Raw genomic sequence first — 12,814 nt, 5'->3', positions numbered from 1 at the left:
AAGGAAGGATGGCTTAAACATAACCTCAAGCATTTTGTTCCTTTCTCCTTTCTTGCCAGGACTCCTTTTGACTCATCAAGATGAAGTGTCTAGAATTTTTCCAGGAGCCTTTTCACTGCTTAGCTTATGCCTAACCCACAGTATAGATCCGATTTGCTCATTTCTCTAATACGAAGGGACCCGCTGCAGTTCTTTTTACTTGTGGCTAACGAGATTTAATCTGGCAGCTCAGATCATATTCTAAAGCGGTTTACAGCAACGGACACTTTTTTGAGTTTATGGTATCCAAAGTATAAGCTAACAACCACCTTGATACACTGTCTCTTCCCCAAACTGCATCTAAGAAGCCCTGTACCCCAACGCTCCCCCATATACCTAATAGGTCTGCTCCTGTACCTTTGCCATCCAACATACCCTGAGACAACTGTCCCGCTTTTCCAAGAGCCAAAACCCAGGTGCCAGAACTTTAGCCGCAATCTCCATTACTTAAGACAGACAACTCTGGAGCTTCTCTTCTCAGAAGAACTAATAACCATTTCTCTACATCATCCTTTCTAGTCCTAAAAAAAAGAGAAATTAGAATGGCTTTTAATCTTGAGTAAAATACCTGTCAAGTCTAGGTTTTGCCCAAAGCAAATACAGAGTTCTACTAAGATCCTCTATAAGAGGCCAATCACGGTGGTGACTATTTTCCCTCTTTCTCTTAGCCTTGCCTTTTCACCCTTTTTGCACTTTTAAAAGATGAGTAGGAATTTCAAGCGCTGCAGTTCCTTAGCATTGGTGGGGAAGGAGGTTCCATCTCAGCTAATAATAAGCAGGAGGGAGGGAATCAAGAGAGTGCGTGGAGGAGAAAGGACAAGGAAAATCATTGCATGAATAACAGAAAGGGAAGACTGTCACGCAGTAAGGTCTGCTTACTGCAACAGGCAGGATGGAGCTGGCACACTCTTCACAGGGTGGATCTCCATCCTGACAGGTCTAGTCTTGTCTCCAGAAGTGCAGACAAACAACCACTGTAACACACCAATGGAGCTTAAGAAGATGAACAGACAAACTTTTTTCTTTATAAATACAGCTAATTTTATTATGTTGAGGTTTTCAATAACCTCTGCAACCCACTCCACCTGGAGTGGGTTTTTTTACATGTATGAGTGAGTTTTATCACCCTCTTGTGGAAAAATAAGTGAATTGTATCCGTCAGAGGTTATAGGAGGAAGCAGAGAGTGCGAGTAAAGAAGGCAGTGATAAAGAACAAGCAAGGAAGAAAGGAGAAGTATGGGCTGGGTGCGATACAGGGACAGCGAAGGAGAACACAAATGACTAGTAACACAGTACCACCTCAGCTTCTTCAAAAAGCTATCCCAAAAATGTTATTTGAAAACTCCACAGATAACAAGCTGCCAAATATATTCCCCCTTGGTAACACTGACGATATTCAACAAATAAGTTATGTTCTCTACAGCGATTCAAGTACTGTCTCAGCTGTAGTAACCATCTTGTGCATCTTTGTTTCCACATACAGAGGAAAATGTATTCTCTATAAACACGCAAGATTAACCATCAAAACCTAAGTCAGAAAACACTTACTAGTTATTTCTTATTTAAAAACAATCTGCATCTACGGCCTGCTGTTGGAATGTGACAGTGGAGAGCATATGAGCTAAACTTGCAAAGAAAACTAATGGAAGTTTATGCATTCACATTACATCCTACTGGGTAACATAAAAGAAAAATCAGAATATTTAATCCCTCTAACGTCTGGAATCATGCTTTCCTCAGTTTCTGACTATCCCCAATATTAATTTGTAATATGAGAAATCTAACTTGCAGTAGTCTTCCTTTACAACGTAATCCGTATGACATATTCGAAACCTTGAAAGCAACAAATTTACTGTCACCTGCATTTTAAAAATCGAAAATCCAAGTTTGGTACAAGCACACACAAAACAAGAAGCCAAGGAAGTCATGATAACATTAAATTAAACTCATGACACTGCAAAGAGGCACAGAAATCCCAAACAACAGGCCAGCTCAGATCAGGTAGATATCACAAGCACAGTGAAAAAATATGAGATTTCACACTGTGTGTCCCTAAAACTTCCTGAAAATCCTTTGGGAATCCCACAGAAAACTACAGACTATATCCAACACAATCCACAGTTATTTCTTCTTAATGACACTAAACTTTTTTTCTGATGCTCCTCAAAAAGAGTTAGAAACCCATTAAAAATAAGAGTTCTAATGACAGATCTTCTTAACCTTATGGTAAAAGAATACCTGCAGTAACACTTCCCTCCCATTACACAAACTACATTTATACCTGGCCACTATTCACAATGAAAAACGTAAAATACATAACTATGCCAGTTACATTTATTTCATTGTTTTAATCAAAATCTGACAGTACAGTACTTCTCCAGATGACATACAAATACAGATTAACCTTATTCTTCATGACGGTATCTGATTTTTCTGAATAAAAGTTACTATATCCAAGTACTTAACCATTATCTCCAACTGGGGGAGGGGGGTGTGGTCAGGTCCTAAAGTTAATACTTTTACTAGTAGGTACACACAGTTATCTGCATTTATTCATCGTCCCTGAGATACCACTGATGATTTACTTTAGCTTCTGCAAAATACCCATCAAGTAAGAAAGGCTAAGTCTGCAACTGATGTTTTGCAGCAGATACAACTTAAATTCATAAAAAACTTCCAAAAAATCCCAAATTATGCAAAAACTTTTAAAATCAGCATAACAAACTGCTTGCCTCCAACTCCCTTATAACTTGGTCAGTTCTGAAGTCCAACATTAAGTTATTAGAACCAGCTCTTCAGAGCAGGGAGCACAAGAAGCTACTGTTACAGACGAGCTAGCAAATGCCCAGTGATGTTCAATAGACTTTACAGCAATCTGCTATTCTATCTTTTAGGAAGAAGCTACCCAGAAAGAAAACCTTTCACATTCTCACCTTCTGCCCATTTAACCAGGTACATGAACTCCTGTTAATATTGTGTTCCTTCTCTGCCCCAGACTCCTTCAGATGCTAGGAGAAGGACCATGCACTTTACATGCAAGGAAAATACCACAGTTAAGAACCTGTCATACAGATTGGAAAGGAAAAAATAGTGGCAAAAATTAATGAAGGGCAGAAATGCAAAATAGTGACCCTTTTTTATAAAAATGTATGAATAAAAACATCATAAAATGTTAGAGTGTTTTAAAATAAATTATATTACCTACTTTGTTTTCAAGCAATACAATTTAATAGAACAGAGTTAATATCAGACACACTGTGACTTGAAAGATAAACTTTCTACAGGAGATTGAAAACATACATTGTTATATTAAACCATTCTAGGGATATATACATTTTCAGAATTACACACACATCACTACTGATTAGAAAAATCTATTGCAGAAAACCCTTCCATTACTGTAAATCATTGTTACACCTGATTTAAACTGATTCCCCTGTAGCTTGACTTCAAGGCTTTGTTCAAAACAGACAATTTTTTCTATCGTCAAGTGCAACAACTAAGGGCACAAAATTATTTTACACCAGTTCCTTGGACAGCTGCCTTATCTTCTGAAAACGCCCAAAAAAGATCCCCAGACTGTAGCTGTGCATTTTTTTTACTGTTTTTTTTTTAAAGCAGAAAACCACATGCACAGAAGCTACCAACCCTACATAAAAGTTCACCACCATTTCAGTTCTGCTGAATTAACTGTTTGAGAGGACACGGGATCAAGCACTTCACTAAAATTAGGAGGCCAAATGTTTTTAACAATCTGGTTTACATCGTGGCCCCACCGACACTTGTCTCAGCACAGGTGAGAGGCAGCGCGCTGTGGTGTATGCTTGGGAAAAACCCTCATGCAACTACACCTGCAGCCAAGACTGACATAAGCAGCGAGGTTTCAAACAAAGATAAGCCCTGCCATAGCCTTCTGAAAGAAGACTCTAGTATTTTTCTAACAGATTTTCCTTAACCTTTTACAAAGTAACGTGTGCCCATTTACTGATAGTTGTGAATTAGATGCTTACCAAGGTTACATGGTCCCACACTAATCCATAAATGCCCAACCCTATGAAAGCTCATTGAACTCAGCGAGTCCTCTCGTCTGTTACTCCTAAGGATTTTTGCTTGATTGAGCCAAAGAAACAGCAATAACTTGGAATGAAAAAAATGTAGGTGAAAGGAAGTTACCCTGAACCTAAAAATAGTTTTCTGTCCTCCTCCCACTCCCCAGAAAGCATAAATGAAAGTGCTCTTTTCTCAGGGAGGCAGTAGCTTACAACGGATGAACACGAAGGGACTGCTCCCTACTATGAAGCTTTCCAATGAACAGTAGCAGTGTCCCCTTCTAAGTATTGGATTTTAAAAACAAAACAGAAAACTAAATAAGCTCAAAACCTAACCTTGGTACATGGCATTAAATATATATACACAACTTATTCATATACACAGGTATATATTGTACGCATTTAATATACACAAACACAGATTTTATAAACACGCACATAATTCCAGAGATATGGAAAATGTACCTTTCACAACAGGAAAGCTCCGTATCGTAATCAATTATAAAGGCAGCACCATACTCCAGCAATCATGTATACTACATAGAAATAATTACATGGCTAAACCAGAACTTCTACTTGTCAAAGGTACTTTGGGAAAGGAATATAAAGGAGGTACTTATTATAGAAACAGAAGGTTCTATTACAGACCCATAGGGTTACATTTGGACACATAAAAGAAAATTGTAGTATTGTTAGAGAAATAAATAATACCGGGAAACATATTACAGAGACATACTGTACAAACACAGACTGAAAACAAAAGTTTCTGATGATGGTAAAGTCTAAAGGTTCCTGCAGAAAATTATCAAGATTTTGGACTCAATCTTGTGAAGAGTACAAATACACAGTGATTACAAGTTACTTCACTTTAAAAATAAATTTTAAAAAAGAAAATTAAAAAAGAAAAGGAAGAGGTGGGAATGATCATCACTTAACATTTCCAGAAGGTAGGCTGAGAAATTCTGGAAGTACAACAATTACAGTGAAGGCTTCAGGTTAAAAAGCAAAACACAACAAATCCCCCCCAACAAACAAAAAACCACCTCCACCGCGGCTATACGAAAATTGCCAGACCTAAAGAGATTTAGAAATAAATAAAGACAAATGAACAGTAACATTAGAAGATCAGGGCTAAGCTGATAGAATTTCTCACCAACTGCAGTTTCACGAATACTCAGTTAAGATAAGGAGGTATTCTTTTACTCTGATCTTAACTTCAGTGCAGCATCTCTCCACATGCCTGTTCTCTACAAATGTAGCTCTACAAAACTACATTCCAAATGTGGGAGACAATAACAAGCGGAGAAAAATTCAAAAAGACAGACTGTAATTAGTATACGGCCCTTTCTAAGCACCATCAAACACTTTTTTAGAAACAACCAGAAACCCTGAAGATTATTGGAAATAATTATTCTACAACCATCAGATGTTGAAAAAATTAAAAAGAAAGTATATATTCAAAAAACAACTGCCAAGAGCACAAGAGAAAGTGAAGAAATTAATTGTGTATGACAATAACCTCATATATCTTCTGAAAAAAATAATAAATAGGCCAAGTCCTTCTCCCTTCTGGGACTGTGGCCCTACTCCCAAGTCTTACACAGAGATGGTCCATTATGTCCAGATTTATTTCAGCCAGAACAGGCACAAAATTCCTAAAAGTAGTTCCAGGACTGATGCTTGCTTCAGCATTGATTTTCGTACACCACAAACCAAGTTCCAGCATTTCTTCCACACAGTGAATTAGGAGTCCTGGGATCTATTTCCAGTTATGGAAATAAAGCAAAATTTTATTTTGAAAAGTCATAACCACTACTACCCTAAATTCCTGTTTATAAATTAGGAGAAAGTATTTGGCTTAGGTATATTATTAACAGTTTATTGATTTCTGTAAAGCATTTAAAATTTCACAAATGGAGAGTGGCATAGAAAAGATAAGCAGCCAACCCCCATGGAAGTCAACAGAAAATAGAAGCTGTATCTTTCTTCTTCTATGACTCAAACCATAACTATTTCCCATACGTACAGTTCTGAAGGTGGTATCTGTAAGTCTGAAAAAGCCAGGCCTTTTTTATAATAATGGAGATTTTTAAAAAATCAAAAGTAACTGTATTTGAAAAAGAAGGTGCGCATCCTGCGGAGTTCTCACTTAGTCAAGAGTCTTTTGGAGTTGGTAGGATTTTTTACTACTTAGGAAATTCAGCATTTGACCTATAGATAGGATTCATAAGAAAAGCTTATAATAAAATCTCAGCTATAGGGAAATAATATAATGATGAAAAGCAAACAGCAAGTGAAAAGAGATTTTTCCCTTTTTGACTATGCAATGCTCTTTTGTTGCCACTACAGCAATTCTTTAATGCCATGGAAACTACCTGATAAATGTATTAGAAGCTCAATAAATTTCATAATATTGAGGTAGCAAAGCAATTGGTATTGTTGACAGAGAACTTCTGTTCTGAGTGCCTATTTTAGGGATGAAAAATTACCTAAAAATAAAAATCATACTTTGAGCCATTTTCAACAAAAATATACAATAGTTTTTAAAAACCTGGAAGTAAACTACACTAACTATATCAGAACATTGGAAAATGCGGGAGGATGATGGGAAAATATATAGGCACACCTTGAAATTACACAAATGGGAAACACTGATTTAAAATTTAGCAGTCTTACTTTTGGATGGTTTCCTTACCTAGCTTATGTATTTTTAATGAGGGTGAGGGGGATGGAAAGAATACTGAGAATTACATGCAAGCTTTCTGTCCAATTTCTCAAGATGCTAAACACGTATTCATAAGGCATATGATCTTTTTAGTCACTCATATGTATGTCTTCATCCTCTGGATGCTCCCCTACTTCTACAGATACTGGCAGAAACACAAATGAACTCCCCCTTCTCCTTTTACAGGTAATACTGAAATTGCTCTGTTTCCACATGTCCAGTACTACAACACACTTTTTTCCAACTGCTTTCTAACATTGCACTCCTACCGATCTACCTCTAGAGACTTCTAAGTAAAAAGAGCATCTATACAAAATGAAAGTAAAATAACCCTCCAATAAATGATACACCTATCCAATGCACACACAGTATCTTCCTCTACAGAACAAGCGTGATTTGAGGCATGTCACAAACTTGGTTAATAAACTTGGGCTGGGTCTGATTAAGGCACAAAGCTGGAAGTGGTCATTCCCAGAAAAGGGCCCTTCACCAGGACCACTCTGCCACAAACCAGGTATCTAGGGGACCTGCCAGCCTTGATGATCCCAACAGCCTCTTTAAAAGTAAAGCCAAAATCAAAAGCCGTAATGCACTGCAAGGTGCAGCAGGCCAGAGCATGCAAACATTTTAAAATGCATGTGAGACTGAGACATATTTAAGAGTACATATATTGAAAGTGCAGGACAATGGTATCACAACTCCCATATGCACCTCTCATCCCATTCCTCTACACTTGAAACAAAGGATAAAAGGCTGGGTTTGAAGTGTTATATTGGACATTAGTCATATTACAAAAGATGACTCCAGATTAGATTTAGTCACAATGCAATAAATAAAAATATAATTAAATTATCAGAAAAGTTAAGTCTTTACTGTAGGCAAATAAGAGCAGCTTTTTGGCTTGTGGCTTTTGAAAGCCTAAACACAGCCCAACAGAACCTCAAGAAGGCACATGTTACTTTAAGTACATTAAAAGTTTGTTTACAAAAGGATGCAATACACACAATTCTGTTAATTAAAAAAAAAAAAAAAAAAAAAAAAAAGACAAGACAAAACAAAAAAACAAATCCAGAAAAACCCCAACAGTAACAAGTTAATTTATAACTTTCTACTGGAATAAGCAATACTGAAAATTCCAGTTCTTACTACGTTTCCTAAATAGCAGGTTATCCTTCAGACTTGTACACAGCATCAAAACATACTGTCTATTCTATTTTCCTTTTCTGAAACATTTTTATTACCAAATGAACAACAACAACACTGACTTATCTATCTGTTTTTGCAATACAGGCATGTATGTTCACAGAAGGCAACAGACTGCATTAAAACACTACCAAAACAAGCCATTTCACTATATATGACTCTGCCCCTAGGGAAAGGAATGAGAACAGATAAGATGTGACAGATGTGTAGTCACGTCACTTAATACACTACTGGAAGGTGTTCAAATCATTATGGTGACAGGCATAGTATAAAAACTTGCAAAGAATGGACTAAGCATTTATCTGGTTTTCTGCATACATGATTCTTGTAATCAAAGACACAGAAGTCCATAGAAATGCTGTTTGAGAGAAGGCAGCCTCCCAATGTCAACATGCAATATAGTTATAAAAAAAAAGAAGGGAGCATAGCATGTATGGTTTTGTCAGCAAAGCCCCTCCATCATGCATATGAAATACATCTAAGGTTGAATTCCAGGTCTGTCCTCTAAAAACTTCCTGTACTGAAATATTTCTGAAGAGGTTTAATTAAACTTGAAATTTACCCAAAACAAGAAGTGTAAATAAACACAGCAACTATAGATCTCCAAACGGATTTCATTTTTCTGAGACTTTAAAAAGCTATTTTGCTGCAATCTTTTCTCTGTTTTGGTTTGAAAGACCCAAACAATAAGGACAAAATTGGAAATCATATGGTAACTGGACTGAAGTAATAGAACTAGTCACTTGTTTGAAGATAAGTGTAAACCCAAGAGTTTAAAAAATTAGGACTTTCAGGCAATTGGCCAAGAAAAACATGAAAAATGCAGGAGCAAATTGTTTTCTCACTTCTTTCAGGTTTAATAATCCTGAATGTTACAACTATTAATGTAGGTCAAGAATATTTCCAAACAGTAGCATGATTTTTAACTGCCAGCAGGGACCAATACCGCTGCTGTTTCAGATGGATTGTTAGGCCCAAATCCTGCAAATTAATCTGCACAGGTAGATCCCTGTGCCTCTGAGAATCCACATTAAGCCAAAGGGGGAAAAGTAACTCACAGGATCAGATTCTTAATTTGAAGCTGGACCACTGTAACTCATTATGACACTAATCATAAATGTCTCACCAACACACTCTGCTCCCCATCTGTTTGTTTTATCTTATTATAGTTTTATATCTCAATCCACAGGACTAGCTACAGCAGTCAAATTAAGCACCTGCATATGCCTGTGTTTCTGTAAGTAAGACCAGGTCCTCAGACAAAGGCAACATTTTTCTCATGCTTGTGCACATGTCTAGTTTATTCCCTGAACGGGACAACACAATAGAATGAAATAATTGTAACATTGATTTCTTCATTTATACAAAACTCAATGTTTTCCAGTAGTCTAGCCATTTAAGCCAAAAGATAAAACTCCATTCACCTCCTGAAGTGCTGCAACTAATATTTTCAAAGGAAATGACCTGTGTATCAAAAATGGCCTGCAAAAGTATAAAACTCAGCTTTAAAATTATTTTAACGGCGCATTTGCTTCTTCATCATACTGTTGCAAAACAACGAGAAGAATTCATAAAATAACAGTCATTGCAGACTACAAAGTCAAATCCTCTGGCACCAACAGACCCTAAATCGAGAAATGCTGAGGGGGGGGGGGGAGCATTCTGGTACAGCATCACTCCAGGCCTCCCGCTCTTCTACTCTCCTCTATGCTTCCAAGTCAGTCGCTGTCAGGCACAATGCAGACCTTTCTTTTGACCCAGTATGGCCATTTGTGCATTCTTACAGGCATGCCACAGAAAGACACCCCGTATATTTTAATGACAACTCCCAAGAACTAACCCTAGAATCTTACTTTTGCTGTAGGGCATTCAAAATATGCCTGTGGGCTGCATTTGGCACCACTGTCACAGGTTGCAGACCCACACGTCAAGGAAGAAGATACTGAAAACCAGTTTCCCTCTGCTTTACCTTTACCAAAATAATTGTTCATTTACATCAACTGTTGAGGACTCACAAACTAAAATACTCACACATAGCCTGAGTGCCTTGAAAATTCAAGTCATGTTACAGGTTAACATTAACATTTAATACTTTCAAAAGTATTGCAAACAATTACCACACCCTCAAGTCACAGATAAAATATTTTGTAGAGCTTAAATACATACATTTCTGGCAAGAAACATTTCTCATTGCTGACAAAATTTCCCTGCCATTTCTGGCAATAGAATACTTCGAGTTTAGAAGCTGGCTGTAGAGTAAAATGGTTTTATTTATTAAAAATTATTCTTGATCTTACCTTTTAGCAGAGGCAGGGGAGTTAACTCGATAGGCTTGCCCTGAGACCTAAACTGGGAGGAGCTTTGTGACCTCTTCTGTCTGGCTTTTCTGACGGACTTCCGAGAAAATCCGTCTACTTTATCCACTGATGGAGGAGTAGTTGGTGCTGAGGACATATCCCTACTGAAGGAAAACAAATGTTATAAACATATTCCAAATCGATGAAATGGGTAAAGATTAAACTAAATTTGCCTAAAGTCTTCTTTCTGCACCACCCTCCTGCTGACAGCTCACCCAGACAGTTAAGAGAGCTAACCCACCAACATACATACAAATTGTATGGAATAAACTTCACATGAAACACTGTAATAGTTCTTCTCACTCACTTTTTTATCTGTGTCTCCCATTTGCCAAAAATCCTGCAACAGGAAAAATTCAGACCTAATGCTGACATCCTTATGTCAATAGAACTTCATACACCTGTAGACCTGACATAGGATTGTCACCTTACACTACACATTCTTTGGCACAAAGTAATTTCATCCACTCATTCTGCAAGGGACCATGCATGTGAAAGAATGGGTACACAAAAAGGTACAACTTTTTTTTTGGCATCAAAGTAATCAATATGCATATGACAAAAAAAATAGGACAGAAGAAAAATTCATTATATTTGCCACACCTACATACAAGATTTCATAGAAATTTAAGAAAGTGTAGCAAAAAGTACTGCTACACTTCACAATTTCACTAACACTGACAAATTTTACATCTTATTTCTTTATTCTCCATTTTAGAAATACTCAGTTATTTTCTTGTGAGTCTCTTTGCACACAGTTATTCCACGTTCTGGCATTTCTCTGTGGTAGCCATAACTGTTCTAAGGGCATAAACCAGGCGAGGTTTGAAGGGAGAGGCAGAGAGCCAAAAAAGGTTTCTACAAGCAAAAGTTTGTTTGTTTCCCAACTCTATCAGCTGGTCTGAGAAATAAGCAATGCTTCTTCCTATAAAACTTGCCCTGGTGGTACTCCTGTAGCTGATTCCTTACTATTAAAAAATACCAAAAGGAAACACTTAAACAGTGAATTAATCCGTCCAGCTATTGTATTCACCAGTCTTGTCCTGTCTGTTAAAAAGGCCCATCACATCTCGGTGAAATAAGTGAGTAATACTTAAGGGAAGCGAGACGGGAGGAATTTAGGCCTACATATTTCAAGCAGCTCTGTGTACAGTGAACTCCACCAGCATGTGCACCTCCACTGAAATCAGCAGAACTATCTGCATTAATAACACGATCATTAACGAGAGCAGCTCTGTTGATTTCAGTAAGGCTACACACTCGTGCAAAGTTAAGCATCGGCATAAGCATTTGCAGGATCAGGGTCTTAGAACACGTCCTTGGAAAGCATTACTCATCCTCAATGTCTGTTGACTTCAATTACCAAAGTGACTCGTATGCTAAAAGAAGTTGATTCCACAATATAGAGAACACTTTCGAGTACTTATTTTATTAAAATATTTGGTTACTCCTATGCTTCATAAATTATTAAATCCATTGAAACAGACATTATTTGGGTTTGTCTTTTGTAAGAGAAGCTTTAGAAAGTATGATTTATTGCAACAGGGTAAACAAGTTCCGAAAGAGAAGAACTATTTAATGCTAAATTACATATATGTGCACTAAATCTATCAAAAATGGAAGTATAAACTCCATAGCTTCTTCGAGGAAGCATGTGCAGCACCCAGAAGCTGAACTGTGCAGCTGACATTACAATAATGAAAAAACCTTATTCCATCTTTTGATTTCTCCTGAGGTATTCTTTCACGACCAACTTAGGCTTTCTATATATAATATTCTATCAGCAACATGAACCTGTACCTTAAACTGGTCTTGTTTAACATCTGGGGGAAAAAAAAAAAAATGCCACCATCACCAGGGCATTCAGGCCCCAGCCAAGATTAATAAATAAAAAAGTCAGATAAACTGAAATAGAATGGCCTGTACTTTAGCAACCCACTTCTAAGATTTCAACAGTCCGCCAAAAAACATGCAAACACAAAGTTACCTGTTACATAAACCAAATTCTGGAAGTATCAGCAAAAATATATTTGTAAAACCTGAATTGGTTGGCCCTATTTCATCTCATCAAAAAGATTCACCTCCTCATCACATGCATCATTAAAGTGTAACCGTTTCTGCAGAAATGCTTGCACGCTCTCTCAAAATTAAATTACCAAAAAAGAAGAAATAATAATAATAATAATGGACAGGGACTAAAGTAGATCACTTAAACTGCAGGATCATTGTGTCAGCAAGAAGCTTTACTGACACTTCTCTGCTGTAAATTTAGTAACAGTTTCCCTAACCTGCTTTATAAATTATTAAAATCTAATTCTAATTCAACAAGACTACATCCAGCCTAACAACCTTACAGTAAACACTGATCTTTTTTTCCTCTCTCCAAATGAACATTCGCTCCCCTGAATACACTATCACAGTGAAACACAGTTTCAACGAAG

Source organism: Egretta garzetta, unplaced genomic scaffold, assembly GCF_000687185.1.
Source record: "Egretta garzetta isolate BGI_Z169 unplaced genomic scaffold, ASM68718v1 scaffold400, whole genome shotgun sequence".
In the NCBI taxonomy this organism is placed as follows: Eukaryota; Metazoa; Chordata; class Aves; order Pelecaniformes; family Ardeidae; genus Egretta; species Egretta garzetta.
This window is presented reverse-complemented; position numbering follows the sequence as displayed.